This window comes from Panthera onca (genome assembly GCF_046562875.1).
Source record: "Panthera onca isolate mPanOnc1 chromosome E1 unlocalized genomic scaffold, mPanOnc1 haplotype 2 h2.Chr16_ul_2, whole genome shotgun sequence".
Lineage (NCBI taxonomy): Eukaryota > Metazoa > Chordata > Mammalia > Carnivora > Felidae > Panthera > Panthera onca.
The window spans coordinates 931,513-947,554 of NW_027675816.1; the positions used below are offsets into that span (position 1 = coordinate 931,513).

Here is a 16,042-nt window from a genome sequence, read left to right on the forward strand (position 1 = left end):
GCAGAGGGTGAAGCCGCCCCCCCGCCCCGCACAAACAAGCACCGCCGTCTGCAGCCCGAGCCCGCACCCCGGCCGCCACCCCCGCACGCCTCTTCCCGGCCGGGGAGCGCGCTCCGGCCGCCCCCCGCGCCGCCGCGGTGAGACGAGTCGGCTTCGCTACGGTGCTCGGTTCTCCCGCCGGCTCGGCGAGCGGTGGCGGCGGTGGCGGCGGCACTGGGAAAATGGCGGCCGAGCTCCTTTTCCCTCCCCCCCTTTAATCTGAAGCGGAGGGAGAATGGAGCGAGCGAGCGAGCGGGCGAGCGCCGGGGACACGGGGAGGAGGGACAGCAGCGCCTCCGCCGGCTGCGGCTGCGGCGGCGAAGGGCCGCTCCGCCCCGGCGCGCCGCCAGGGGGCGCCCGCCGCGCCACCCCCGCGGGCCGCCAGGAGGCGCGGCCGCGGCCGCCGCCGCCGCCTCAGTCATGGCTCCTTGCCGCGGCCGCCGTTTCTGCACCTCCATCTGCGGAGGCCGCGGCGCCGGGACCCAGCTGCTCCGAGACGTGCGGCCACGGCACGGGGCACTGCGGCAGGCGGGAGAGGGCCCTCGCTCCGGCCGAGGTGAGGCTAACCTGAGGCGCTGACGCCGTCACATTCCCTCCGCGCCGGGGCTGGCGGGGCCGCGCGCAGGCTATGAGGGGGCAAGGCGGGCAGGCGCGGCGGAGCAAGAGGACGTGAGCGAGGAACTGTTTGCACTGTGTAGTAAACAGGCTAATGCAGTCGGTGCCACACTATTCCAGAGTTAAACGCGCGCTGAATCGGGTAGGAAGCTCCCTGACCAGCGAAGCGCTTTCTGCCGCCCTTTGTCCTAGGCGACTGCCTCGATACACTGCAGCACGCCTGGGCACTAGCCCCAGCGCAGCGCTCCGCAACCGCCAGGGTGGAAAAAAAAAAAAAAAAGGCGCACGTCGTCATTGCGCAGGCGCAGGCCAGGGCCCGCGCCGGGCCAGCCCGGGAAGGGACGACCGGGAGCTAGAGGGGAAGTGATGGCCCACCCGCGCCGGGCCCGCTGGGAACTGTAGTTTTCGTTAAGAAGCACGCGTCTTGTTTTGGGTGTCATGGTTTGGCAGATCCGCCAAAGCAGGCAAATGGCATTACACAATGAGTATTTATGCTTCCTGTCGCCACCAAAAGGAAGTTCACTGCTATGCTAAAAGTTTAACAAAGAACTCCACAGAGAAACCAAATCTCCCAACAAAAAGCAAACTTCCCACTTTTCCTACCAGAGTTGGTTTAAAGTGGTGGCACTTTATCTTTCTCATGACCAGTTTGTCGGTACAGTATTTTATTTGTTTCCCAAAACAGGGCCTTACAATAATGGAACCTTTTCTAGATTAAAAAAGTTAAGCAATATAACGCAAAGTGTCACATTTACACAAAGTATAATTCCACCATCCTTTAAAACCAAAAAAAAAAAAAAAAAAAAAAAAGTTGCCAAAAGATTATTTCAGTGGTTTGAGATTTTAAAACAGAACTCTAGGATTCGTCAGAATGTGCTTTAAATGACTGAAGGAAAAAATGATTCCAACAATTAAATCATCAAATTCAGCAAGACAGGAAGGGTATGCTCTACTATGAAAAGGACGATAAGAAATGCTCAATACTGTTTTGTGGCTTACCAGAACCAATATCCGGTGGTATGCTCACTTCTGCTAGCCAAACAAACACCCTCTCGGTTGTAGTCCTCCCACAAAGTTACCAGCAACTACAGCATCTACACCTGTATGTCAGTGAGCTCCCATTTGTACTCTTAAAATCACACTACAATGAAGTCACGGTCAAATTACACAAAGAATAAACTAATATAAGTGTACCATCCAAAAGAGATGCTGGTCTTGGCTTTTTATAATCCCGCGAAAGAAAATTTAGTTGATTAAAAAAGTATACACATATCTCCATATAAATAGGAATTCCATAAAATATAGCAGAAAGGTGTTAAACACAGACCAACAGATGGCAAGCTCAAGTCCTAATCTAAGGATTCTGAAATCTAAATGAGCCAAATGAAAAACACCGAATAAGGCAAAGCCCCTTCCAGCATATACTTAAAAATATTATGTTCAAAGACACCCACCACAAAATAATTAATCTTACTACTGATTAGTAAGTGGACTGGGCCTAGTCCTAAAACTCAACTGTGAGATTTAATTAGGCCCCCAAATAACGAAGATTGTGAAATACTTTTTTATTCAGTGGATTAGGAAAAAGGTGGGAATGCTCATTTTAAAACATGCTTTTTGGGGAAAAATAAATTCCAACTTTCCCATTCTCTCAATGCTTAGCCCAAGAGCCAGGAGTTCACAGTGTTTATGGCATTTAAATCAGTCAAACATGTTTTACATTCTTATCTCAAACCAGATGTCTTTTTCCTAAGGCACCAATTTTTACAAATAAAAAGATTCAAAGGTAAGCCACTAAAATGCAAAAATCTTAAGAAGAGAGATACATTTTCTTAAAATTGACCCCAGAAACACAGTGGATGTCAAGGCTGATTAAACACACACATACACCCTACTATTCATATCACTCTTGGAGTAGTCATTATGGTTGACTCTCAAAGTTGACATTTGTATTAGTTTAACCCATCCCCTCTGCCAATGATTGGTTGGGAATGGGCATGAAACCCAATCCTGGCCACTGAGACGTGAGCAGAAGCCCACTGGAAGGCCTGCTAGAGAGAAGTGTGAGAAAAGCTTCTTCATTCCTAAAAATGAAATGAGAAACAGTTACCTCTTCTTTAGACTGTGCGAAAAATGACACCTCAAACTGCTACAGTCACCCTACAACAAGCCTGAAGATGCCACAATCTTCATCAAAGGGGGCAGAATGGAGAGCTGGCAAGAACTTTTCAGCATGAAGCCATTATATCAAATAATCCTGACCTCTGCAAGTCTACTGGACTTCCAGCTACACAAGAACAATGTAACAACATTTCTTTATTGTTTCAGCCAATTTAAGTTAGGTTTTCTATACCTGAAGTCAAAAAAATCCTAATTAATTTCTCATATTTTAGAGCACCTATATTATATTACTTGGATTATTCATATTGTCATATTATATAAAATGTTATTTATTCCTCAGAAAAGTCCTTTCCTTCTATATACAACTCTGTACCCATCCATGTCTTTATATGTTCTTTCTGCCTAGAAAAAGAGGACCATCCCTTCTCACAACCATTCCTTGTTCATTCTTCTCCCCCAACCCACTGCGACTTATTTTTCCTTCAAGACATGTTCCGCCATTTCATTTACATACCATATTTAACAAGGTAGATAATTGGCCCTATAATAGTTAAAGGCTCTCTATAATTCCTTTGAGGTTGTTTCCATCTATCAGTCTTACCTCTGAAGCTGGTCTGAAAGCCCTAAAAGGCAGGAACTATGGCTATTCCAACTTCAGATTTATAACTCTCACCTGTACAATAAACATATCCCAAGAAGGCACTCTCTAATAACTTCACCATATATATATATATATATATATATATATATATATATATATATACACGTGTATATATATATATATATACGTATATATATATATATACACGTATATATACGTATATATACATGTGTATATATACGTATATATATATACATACAAGCCAGATAGTCCTAAACAGAACATTCTATCACAAATTCAGTACTTCATATGTCCAAACTAATCTCAAAAAGACAAGGGATTGTTTTGTTTTGCACTTTAAAAATATTTATTAAAACTAAGGAGAAAGTCCTAAAGCCTAAACCATTTAGTTTCAAAAGAACAGGGGCCCAGTTTCTGTTATTTATTGTTGCATCATTATATCCTGGGGACCTAGTCCAGAGCCTTGCAAAAGGGGGCACTTTGTAAGAATTTGCTGAATAAATGAAGAAAGCTATAGTGTGGTAACTAAGAATATAGGATCCAGGGGTAGCCCTAGATTTTACCTGCCTCCTTGACTTATCAGCTGTGTTACTTTGGGCAAAGTACTAAACTTATAAGCCCCAGTTTCTGCTCTGTAAAAAGGAGATAGTAATGCCTACCTCATAAATTTAACTATTATCGTTATTAGTTAACTAATGAAGCTATTTTCCCAAGTTCAGTAATTGAAGAGGTTAAAATACGAGATAAGGTCAGCACCTCTTCCCTAATTCAAACTTCAAATCCCTATCTACACACTCCAGCAAACAATGTTTTCATTCATAAACTCAAATAACACTATCCATAAAAATACTTTGAGCTCCCCGAGAGCATATTCTAATTCTGAAAAAGATTTACATTCATAAATCCAAAACCACATAAAAAAGTAAAATTCATTTATTCAACAAAAATTTAGTGAGTATCTATTAAGCTCAAGGCCCTGTTCCAGATGTCACAAAAATGAACACGTCAATCTATTTAAGACAACATTAAAATTATTATCATGAAAGAAACAACTTTAAACTGAAATTGGTGCATGCTCTCATGTTAATATGTTATCAGCTAAATATTCAGTAGAAAGCTAGAATTGAATGAACTGAGCCAATAGTAAGAAATTTAAATCAAAGAATTTTGGATGTAGAAGGAATATGGAAGGTCATCTAGCTAAACCTCCAACTTTTATTAGTGGGAAAACAAGGTAAGGCCAAGAGAGAACAGTTAAGGTTCTACCCTAAGCCCCACAGCAGAAGGACACAATGGGATCAGAGGTCAGTCTCCAATTCTCACTTTCCCACTATATCACCTGCCTTCCAGAGTTACAGTCTCCCAACAGAAACATGCTACTTACTTGACTAATAAGAACTACAAATGTGACAAAGATATTAAGCTCAAACAATAGTACCTATTTCATAGTTTCACAAGTATCAAGATTTAGCCAGATGTCAGTAAAAGAAAATCCTCACACTGATTACAAGAATTGTAAGGCTCAGAAATCAAGATTTTTTTTTCATTAAATGGAGGCCTCAACTCATTCAAAATATATATTCTTATGTATTCAGTCCAGTAGCAACAAACTTACAGTAAGATTAAACAGCTTAAGGCATGTGAAAAACTTTTGTAAATGGCAAAGTAGTGTAAGAATGCATGGCATTCCTTAGTTTCAATCCCACCTAAAAACAAGATAAATCTCTTCTCCATACTAGAGATACAGACTGTCAAATTTACATAAAGAAATTACCTTACCATTTCACCACAGAAGTGGTCCAATAACTCACTGAGAAGAAAAACTAATCTTAGGCAGTAAGTAATAATAATTGTTAGTAATAATAATAACTAAAGTCACAGGTTAACTCTGAAAACACTTCTAAATCTATAAATACTTTATTTAGGGATAACTCAGAAGATAGCAACTGAATATAACTGTACCACTTAAACAAGTCAGGTTCTTTCACACCAGCTACATTAAGATCTAGGTTTTCTCCTCCATGGTACCAGATTTGAAAGTAGCAACACAGGCACTTACTTCCTTCTAATGCATGCAGCTTAATGAAGACTTTATATGAAATATTTTAATAAAGTTTCTCAAGTTGTCAAAAACTACACTGATTATTTAGGTGGATTTTAATTAATTCTGCTGCTTTAAATTTTAATATAGAACATTAAAAAATTCTCAAATAATTAGAATTAACCACAAAAAGTTCATTGACCAAACATAACAAAAGGAGTACTCCAATATTCTGACTTAGCCGACAAGGCAATGTCAAATGAAGCAATCTGTCTAGGACCTAAACACTGTTTCCGATGATAAACTTAAATGTCAGAATTTGCCCAAAATTTTCCAAGAAACTGCCTGGCTTCTTTTCTAAATGAAACATAGAAGTAAACATGCAGAAGAACTTCAAGGCAGCCATGAACAGCCAACTCATGGAGGGCCTGATAAAGAGACTCAGAGGGGGAAAAATGTTCAAAGAGAAAAGGAGACAACGGGTGCACAAGGCAAATGTCACTTAAAAAATTTTTAAGTCCAGGGTGCTTGAGTGGCTCCATCAGTTGAATGACAGACTCTTGATTTCAGTTCAGGTCATGATCTCATGGTTGTGGGATTGAGCCCCAGGTCAGGCTCTGCACTGGACACAGAGCCTGCTTGCGATTCATTCTCTCTCTCTCTCTCTCTCTCTCTCTCTCTCTATTTCTCTTTCTCTCCCCTCCCCTCTCCCTCTCTTTGCCCCTCCCCCACTCGTGGGTAGGCTCTCTCAATCTCTCTCAAAAACAAAAACAAAAACAAAACTTTAAATCAGTTGCTAAGTCCAAAGTTAAGATGCAACTTCCAAAATCTCGCTCTGATGGCAGAACAAACCTAGGGATTTTGGAGACAGCACACGTGTTCCCTCCATTGGAAAGGCACACCATTCTTGAAAAGGAACATACCTTTTTAAACCACTAATTTCTGGATTATTGAACCAGGTTTTCATGTACACTATGAGCACAGTGATATAAAATAGGGGGTAACTGAAGCCAATGAATAATCAAGAGAGACACCTTGCTGGAGTGTCAATTTCATCAAAGATTGTAGTAAAATTGCATATACTTTTATTAAAATAAACACAAATATATTATGTAGCAAAATACAAAATTCTCATTTTTTTCAAGATAAAGGAGTCTTCAGAGAAATGTCCTTTTCGTGAGAAGTTGCTCTGGACAACCCTAGACTGAGGGTACTTTAAAGGAAAGTAGGAGAAACAATGCTTTAGATCATTTATGGATAAAGATGTATCCCAAAAAATCCTGAACATAATCCCTCCATAAAGATAATATAACTTGGAGAGATCTTATATAAAAATTGTTATGGATACAATATTATAAATGAGTCCATAAGCTGCTGAGAACATGACTAGAATTCAGGAAATGCTAAAGTCCTTGTCTTATCTCTGTCACTCATTTACTAAGAAATCAAATATAATCTCCTTAACAATAATCTTTTCTCATTTCTGAATTAGACAAAAATAATAAAATACAGTATTTGGTATTTTCAGCCATATTCCAAATTAATTCCCACCATCAAATTTAGACACAAATTTATCTAACAAAACTTGTCCCAAATGAACTAACTTCAACTAGCAGAACAAACAAATTTAATTTAAAAAATAAAACAGCTAAATGAAAGTATAACTTCTGGGAGACCTTGGGTGGCTCAGTCAGTTAAGCATCCAACTTCAGCTCAGGTCATGATTGGTTCATGAGTTCAAGTCCCACATCAGGCTCCCTGCTGTCAGCACAAAATAAAGGTATTTATTTTTATTTATTTTGAAAGAGAGAGAAAGTGCATGTGCTAGCGTAAGCAGGAGGATGAGCAGAGGGAGAGAGAGAGAGAGAGAGAGAGAGAGAGAGAGGAGAGAGAGAACTCCAGGCTCCGCATGCTGTCAGTGCAGAGCTTGATGCAGGGCTCAAACCCACAAATCACAAGATCATGGCCTGAGCCAAAATCAAGAGTTGGATGCTCAAGCAACTGAGCCACCCAGGTACTCCTAAAATAAACATTAAAAAAAAAGGGGGGGGGGTTAATGTTTGTTTATTTTTGAGAGAGAGACTGAGAAGAGCATAAGCAGAGGAAGGGGAGAGAGACACAGAATCCGAAGCAGGCTCCAGGCTCATGAGCTGTCAGCACAGAGCCTGACACAGGGCTCAAACCCACAAATCACAAGATCATGACCTGAGCCTAAGTCGGATGCTTAACCAACTGAGCCACTTGGGTGCCCCTAAAATAAACATTTTCTGTAAAAAGTGTATCTTCGTTGCTTCTCAGCCTTTTGGCTAAGATCAAGTGTAAAAAGTGTATCTTCTGTGGTATCAAGAAGAAAAAAATGTTCTGTGTAGGGGAAGGGATTAAACTCACATTTCCTATTATAACTATACTGGCAACATCAAAATGTGGTCTTGCTGGTAATATTTAGCCTAAGTCATTAAATTTTTATAACATGACAACAGTAATACTAGCATTCCTGCCTTGGAGGACTTTCTTTTTCAGTAAAACTGGATATCCCCTTAAAGCCCTAACATTCATTTCCATTCATTCATAAACATTTATTGACTGTCTACCAAATGCCAATCACTGTCGTACCTCTGGAAAAAAAATACTAAGTCACCATCATAAGTTATGTGGTAGCCAAGAAAAACTCCTTCTATTTATTGACATTTTAAATGGTTAAAAATCCAAAGCTAAGAAGTCATAAGAGAACAATTAACAAAATTTTAGTGCTTTATGCTTCCAACTCCATTCTCTTCTGATCCCTTTTGTGAAGCTTGCCTAAACCACCCCAAGGATGCTAAAATTAGGTATTGTTTAAGGCATAACCAGAATGAGGTAACAGAGTACCCCAAAATAAAACCAAGAGAAGTTAAGGGAACCAAGTAGGAGGCAAGGATCTAAAGTAGTGGACTCAGAACCTCTACCCTGCATGTCTCAAGATAGGCAAAGGTCTAGAAGAGGAAAATTTGTGACCTAATCCAATTGTGCTTAATTCCGCATCCCCCTTTTCATTCTCAAATATTTGTGGCTGCCCTGGGGGGATGCTTTTAGTTCTGACTGCCATGGATTCAAAACACATCATTTCTTAAACATTAGTTATGTTAACTATTATCTCCATTCTACTAATTAGGCAATTAGAATTTGCTACCGCTAAATGAATGTCCAAAGTTAAGCCAGAATTATTTCAAGATGAAGTCAAGAACACATCTCAACTCACATGATAAGGCTGTTATTACCCTGATGCCTAAAGCAGAAAAAGACATAAAAAGAAAAACAAACAAAATCAAAAAAAACAAAAACCACACTTCAGACCGATATCCCTTGTGGATATAGATGTAAAAATCCTCAACAAAACACTAGCAAATGAATCCAGCAACATCTAAACAGGACAGTACACCTTTGCTAAGTGTGACTAATCCTAGGAATTCAAGGTTGGTCTATAACCTGAAAGTCAATTATGTAATACATTATACTAATAAAGGATTAAAACCACACGATCACTCAGTTGATGCAGAAAAAGCATTTGACAAAATCCAATACCCTTGCATGATAAAAACACACAAGAAACCAAGAACTGAAGAAAACTTCCTCAACCTGACAAAAGGTACCTATGAAAAAACCACATCTAACATCACAGTTAATGGAGAAAGACTGAATACTTTCTAAGATCAAGGACAAAACAAGGATGTCAGCTCTCACCACTTTCATTCAACACTGTACTGCAGATTTTAGCCAGGGCAATTAGGCAAGAAAAATAAATAAAAAGCATTCAAGTTACAAAGGAAAAAGTAAAATTAATCTATTTGTACATAACATAATACTGTATATAAAAAATCCTTAAGGAACCCACAGGTAAACTATTAGAGCTAGAAAACAACTCCATCAATAGTATAAGATGTAAGACCACTATACAAATATCAGTTGTATTTCAATACACTAATAATGAACAATTTGAAAATGAAATAAAAAACAATTATCTACAATAGCATCAAAAAGAATAAAATACTTAGAAATAAATGTATAAAATTTGCACTCTGAAAATGACAAAAATTGTCAAAAGAAGTGAAAGAAGTCCTAATTAAGTGGAAAGACATCCCATGTTCATGGATTGGAAGATATAACATTATTAAGCTGGCAGTTACCCCCTAAATTGATCTATAGATTCAAATCAATCCCAGAATACCCAAAATAATCTTGAAAAGGAAGAATGAAGTTGGAGGACTCACACTTCCTGATTCCAAAATCTAACTCAATGCCATAGAAATCAAGACAGTGTGGTACCAGCATAAGGACAGACATATAGATCAATGAAGTATTGTTGACAGTCCAGAAAAAAGACCTCACATTCATAGTCAATTGGTTTTTGACAAGAGCGCCACAATAATTCAAAAGGGAATGGGGGGTAGTCTTTTCAGCAAACAGTGCAGGGATAACTGGATATTCACATGCAGTGGAATGAAGCTGGACCCCTAGCTCACACCTTACACAAAAATTAACTCAAAATGGATCATAGACCTAAATTTAAAAGCTAAAATCATAAAATTCCTAGGAGAAAACAAGGGTAAAATCTTCATTTTTAGATTCAGCACTAAAGTACAGTAACAAGAAAAAACATGTAGTTTGGACTTCATGAGAATTATACATTTTGTGCATTAAAGGACCCCATCAAGGGGCGCCTGGGTGGCTTGGTCAGTTAAGCGTCCGACTTCAGCTCAGGTCATGATCTCACAGTCCGTGAGTTCAAGCCCCACGTCGGGCTCTGTGCTGACAGCTCAGAGCCTGGAGCCTGTTTCGGATTCTGTGTCTCCCTCTCTCTCTGCCCCTCCCCTGTTCATGCTCTGTCTCTCTCTGTCTCAAAAATAAATAAACGTTAAAAAAAAAAAATTTTTTTTAAATAAAAAAAAAAATAAAGGACCCCATCAAGAAAGTGAAAACATAACCCACAGAATAGGAAACAATATCTGAAAATCATATGTGACAAAGGACTTATTTCCAGAATATATGAAGAAATCTTATAACTCAACAATAAAAAAGACAATCCAGTTTTTAAAAAGGGCAGGGATGCCTAGGTGGCTCAGTCAGTTAAGCATCTGACTGACTCCTGATTTCGGCTCAGGTTGTAGTCTCACCGTTCATGAGTCTGAGCCCCATGTCAGACTTTGCTCTAATAGCGCAGAGCCTGCCTAGGATTCTCTCTCTCCTTCTCTCTCTGCCAATCCTCTCCCCCCTCCAAATAAATAAATAAACTTTAAAAAAAGCGGGGGGGGGGGGGGGAGTTTTGACAGAAATAGACATTTCTCCAGAGATCTACAAATAGCCAATAAACACATGAAAACATCTCATCATCATTAGTCATCAGGAAAATAAGTTCAAAGCCATGAGCTACTACTTTACATCTACTAGTATGGCTATAATCAAAATGACAGACAGTTAATAATGTTGACAAGGGGAGTGCCTGGGTGGCTCAGTCAGTTAAGCATCTGACTTTAGCTCAGGTCATGATCTCACAGTCCATGAGTTCAAGGCCCGTGTCGGGCTCGGTGCTGACAGCTCAGAGCCTAGAGCCTGCTTCAGACTCTGTGTCTCCCTTTGTCTCTCTCTCTGCCCCTCCCCCAGTTGCGCTCACATTATCTCTCTCTCTCTCTCAAAAATAAATAAACCTAAAAAAAAAAAAAAACGTTGACAAGGATGTGAAGAAATTTGTAGGTGTGAATGTAGAAGGGTGTATCTACCTTGGAAAAGTTTGGTGGTTCCTCAAAAGTTAAACAGAGTTACCATATAACCTAGCAATTCTACTCCTAGGTATAGACTCAAAAAAGGTGTCCAAACAAAAACTTATACAAGAATGTTTATAGCGGCATTATTCATAATAGCCAAGAGACAGAAACAACCCAAAAGCCCACCAATCGATTAACAATAAGCAAAATGAGGCATATCCATACAATGGAATATTATTTAGCCATAAAAATAAATGAGTAAAGTATTGATCTATGCTACCACATAGATGAACCTTGAAAACATGCTAAGTGAAAGAAGCCAGCCACAAAAGAACACAAACTGTAGGATTTTATTTATATGAATGTCCAATATAGGCAAATTACAGACACAGAAAGTAGCTTAGTGATTGTCAGGGGCTGAGGGACAAAAGGGAATAGGGAGTGACTGCTAATAGATATAGGGTTTCTTTCTGGGGAGTTGAAAATGTTCTAAAATTAGAACGGTGCATCTGTGACAGATGCACAAGCATGTGAATACACTAAAAGAAAACAACTGTACATTTTAAATGGGTAAATTTTATATGTGAAGCGTCTTTCAATAAAGCTGTAAAAACAAAAATGGATGGAGCCAAGTAATACTTAATTTCTAAACAATTTCACTTTCAAAAAAAAAAAAATGCTGAACCGCTTGCAAAAATGTCAAGAGAAGGCAAGCCATACTTATTTTTCCCCCTTAAGAGATTACCTCAGAGCACCAATTTGCCTTCATGTTACAGTTGCAAACTCATTACCAGCAATATACATAAGAAAAAAATGAGGTTCCCATCAAACCTAACTTACTCTAAATAATACGAGAGTGAAAAGAGGAAGACCCAACATGTCAGCAATACAATCAGTCATCTATAGGAAAACACAAACTAGAACCTCAATGAGTGAAGAGTTTAAGGAACACAAAATCCTATTACTGGAAAAGTCATCTTCAATGAGATAGGATTGGAACGTATTGATATTTTAAAAGCTCAAAACAAAAGCAACAATATTATACTCTGCCCTAAGAATTTTATAACAGATGGTTGGCAAGGCTTCTATACATGGGTAGTTCAAGAAGAAAAAATTTGGCATTGTCATCCCCAGCACTATTTGGAATATAAATAAGATACCCTGATCCACAGATCCAGGATCTGAGAGGAAGAGTATATGTTGAGCAGGAAAGTATGCTGATCAGTCAACTCATTTCCAAGCCAGGTTAATCATCTGTCCCCCTCCCACCCCCCATAAATCAACAATTCTTTTTTGTTTGTATATGCTCCAGTATACATGTGTTTAGCATATAAGTCTATCCCCAGCAATCGTCAGACTGATTAAATGAATGCTGAACTGGCATTCAAGTTCTAGCTCTGCCACTAGGTACCTATGTGACTTTGGGGAAATGGCAGCACCGCTCTCTGTCTTGATGTAGAAAACAACAGAGCTAGACTAGTTAAATCAAGGTTTCTTTTAAAAAATTTTTTTTAATGTTTATTTATTTTTTGAGAGGGATAGAGACAGAGTGTGAGTGGGGGAGGGGCAGGTGGAAAAGGAGACAGAATTCGGAGCAGCCTCCAGGCTCTGAGCAAGCTGTCAGCACAGAGCCTGACGCTGGGCTTGAACTCACAAACTGCGAGATCATGACCTTAGCCAAAGTTGGACGCTCAACCAACCGACCCACCCAGGCGCCCCAAGATTTCTTTTTAACTCTAACACTCAATGATTCAGAAACCCGAAAACTACAAAAATAACAATAATGTGGGGTTCAACAATCTATGTGTTTAACAACACAAAACTTCTTTGGGAGGGAACTGATAGAAAATTTTAAGTAACACAATAATGCTTTCCCAAAAATAATTAGAACCTACAACATATACAAATAACAAAACTTGGTTCTAAATTATAATCAGGAACAGACATATTATGACCCACTAGGAACAGAGATACAAAGCACACTAAACCAACATTCTGTAGAGTGAGGGAAAATTTTAAATGTTTATATTGAATACATTTACCTCCCTGCCTCCTCTCCTTTCTGCCCAGCCCCTTCTTGTCCTAAACACATTCATAAAAAAAATGTGCTTATCAAAAAAAATGTATTATATGGTTCCCTATTTTTGGCAAAAAAAAAAATGTAGACTTTAGATAAAATTAACATTAAGAAGCAAATGCGTAATACAAAACAAAGAGATGGACTTTACAATACTGTCCTGAACGCAAGGGATTAAAAAATTAGGAGCTCAACCCCAATTTTTTAGAAATGTTTATATTTTGAATCGCTAACTAGTCTGGGGGTGGGGAAGGGGAGGAAAGGGGCTAGTGGAAGAAGGAAAAAACAACTTACTCAGAATAGAAGGACAAAAAGTGAGGAAAAGCAACAAAAGATGATAAACTGTAGCTGAGCAGGAGCACTAAGACATACGGAGGCAAAACAATTAAAATCTTGCAAGAAAATGCAAAGCCACAAAGAGGTGGTTTAAATATATGAGAAACAATATGCCAAATAAAGACTGGATGGGTCACTTGATAAATAGGGTATAGACAGTGATAAAAGCAAAACAGCTGATAACTTTAATTTGCTTCACTATTTATTTACTAAGGAAGTTTTGAGGGAAAAAACCCTATTCCTAAATTACTCTTTAAGACATATAAATAACTGATAGCCTATCAAATTCATCATTAGAAAAACCAGATGCTTCCAAACTAATATATCAGATGTTAGGTAGTCATGGAATCCCAAAGCATCCTCTGCATTTTAAAACAATGTAAGTATAAAATTATAAAACTGCAGGGAAGAACTTAACTGGCCAATAGTCATGAGAGGAGTGACCTCCTATCAGCACCAGAAAGATGGAATCCAGACCTGTTTCCTTTATCGACATTTATCCAGCCCCTTCCTCAACTCCTGGCATATTTAGGCACTCAAAATATATTTGCAGAACAAAAATGAACAGAAACATGCCATCAATATAACTCCCATGTACTCAAGAGAAGGGCGCTGGCTGCGAGCTTCAAATTGACCGAGCTGGCAAACTGCTAACAGGGGATGGGACCAGAAGACACATCAGCATGAATAACCTTCTGAGGAAAAGACATCACAGCTTCTAAAAGAGGAAATCACACCATACCAGTCTACCCAAATTCTCTGAGAAGAAAGTAAGCATGTGAATATAATTCATGTGGGCTTTTATAAAAGTCTTGACAAGATTCTAAGTAAAAGGTCATTTTTTTTAAGCCTGAGTGACTCCAAAATTGTGAATATTTACCATAGATAGGTTGTGATCTAGACAGAATATTATGGGTAGATGCTGAGGCACCTCCCCAAACGAAGAAGTATAAGCACAAGACTGATCGTAGGTAGCATTTTTGGAAATGCTATATGTGATATTTTAATGAATTATATTCAAGACATGAGGAAATTCCCCATTTTGCAGATGGAATGACGAGCTCCCTGATAGTGAAATAATACAGAGCTGTAAAAATAAGGGAACGGAGAGGCGGAAAGGAGTTTTAAGTGTATCAAATGAGAAACATTTGCAAAAAACTGGGATTTATTTTCAGCTTAGAGAATACTTTGGCAAGCCTGAAAGTTGTCCAAATATCTAAAAGATCTGTCCAGCAGAAGAGAAACTAGAGCTGCAGTTCCTGTGTCGACAAAATTGGGCCCAAAGTGGAAACTGCAGAAGGAGCACATTTCAACTCAACATAAGGTCAAGCTTTCTGACCATCAGACCTAACTAAAAAGGTGGTTCTTACCCTGAATTACCTCTAAGAGCCCCGTGAGATAGAGGAAGCTAAGATACCACAGGCCAGAGAACGGCAGGTATTATTACAGCATGGACAAATGGAAAGTAAGGCACCTACAGGGAAAAAACCTAAGTTGTCCCCAAAGAATTCACGGCTTCCAGTCAAAAAAATGAATTTTTGAATAATTATAGAATGTTCCCCTAAAGATACTGTGATGTTCTGTGCAAAGGCGGAGGAAGGGATGGGGAGGGGTTGTTAAGGAAAAGACTAAAAACAGAACATATTTTCCTATCTTTCTAGCAAATAATAATTTGGCTATATCTCAAAATGTAGTTCTGACTGGTTACCATAAATCCGGAAAGGCAAAGCAATGCTAACAAGGATCCAAAGTGTAAACAGAATGACTAAGAGGCTGAAGGAGGTTTCACCAGAGATTACACCTTAAAATCAATCATCTTCAACGGAGAAACATGAAAGCCAAGGGCACTATGACCAAAATCTGAAAATGTATCAATATGGCAAATATACTAATTTATTCACCAGATCTCAGTACAATAAACTAAGCTTTTAAACTTCAAAAGGTAGTCTTTTTGTCCACAATAAATAAAAAGAAATGTGTGGAATGTGTTATCACCAAGAGGGATTTAGGGTTAAGAATACTCAAGAAGTGCATAAACTTATGTATATTAAGTCCATTCTGGGGTCCTACAGGATACAAGTGGTACCTTAAGTGAGGCCCTAAATCTCTGGGGTTAATGGCTTATAAGGTAACAATGCCTCACCTCAAAACATGTCTTGGTGACAGAATAACTGGCTAATGACCTCTGTCTAACAGACTCAGTGAGGTCTGTTGCTATAGTTCCTTTCATTCTTTTATTTATATGTGTTTTTATATTTTTCTTTATCTTTTATACATTTAGAATCCTTACATAGCTCTATATACTGAATTTTTCATTTATCACACACTCAACATTCTAAGACATTAAAAGTTTTCAAAAACACTGTTTTATGGTTGTATAATCATCCATCCTTAAATATGCCATAATGTACCGATTAATCTCACTGCTCATTCAAGTTTATTCTCAGTCCTCC

The 16,042-nt window shown here is 38.9% G+C and overlaps 1 protein-coding gene across 1 annotated transcript in view; it reads right to left on the reverse strand.

Annotated features, from left to right (window-relative positions):
- KANSL1 (KAT8 regulatory NSL complex subunit 1) overlaps positions 1–16,042 on the reverse strand; it is a 179,151-nt gene that overhangs the window by 151,502 nt on the left and 11,607 nt on the right. The window lies entirely within an intron of this gene.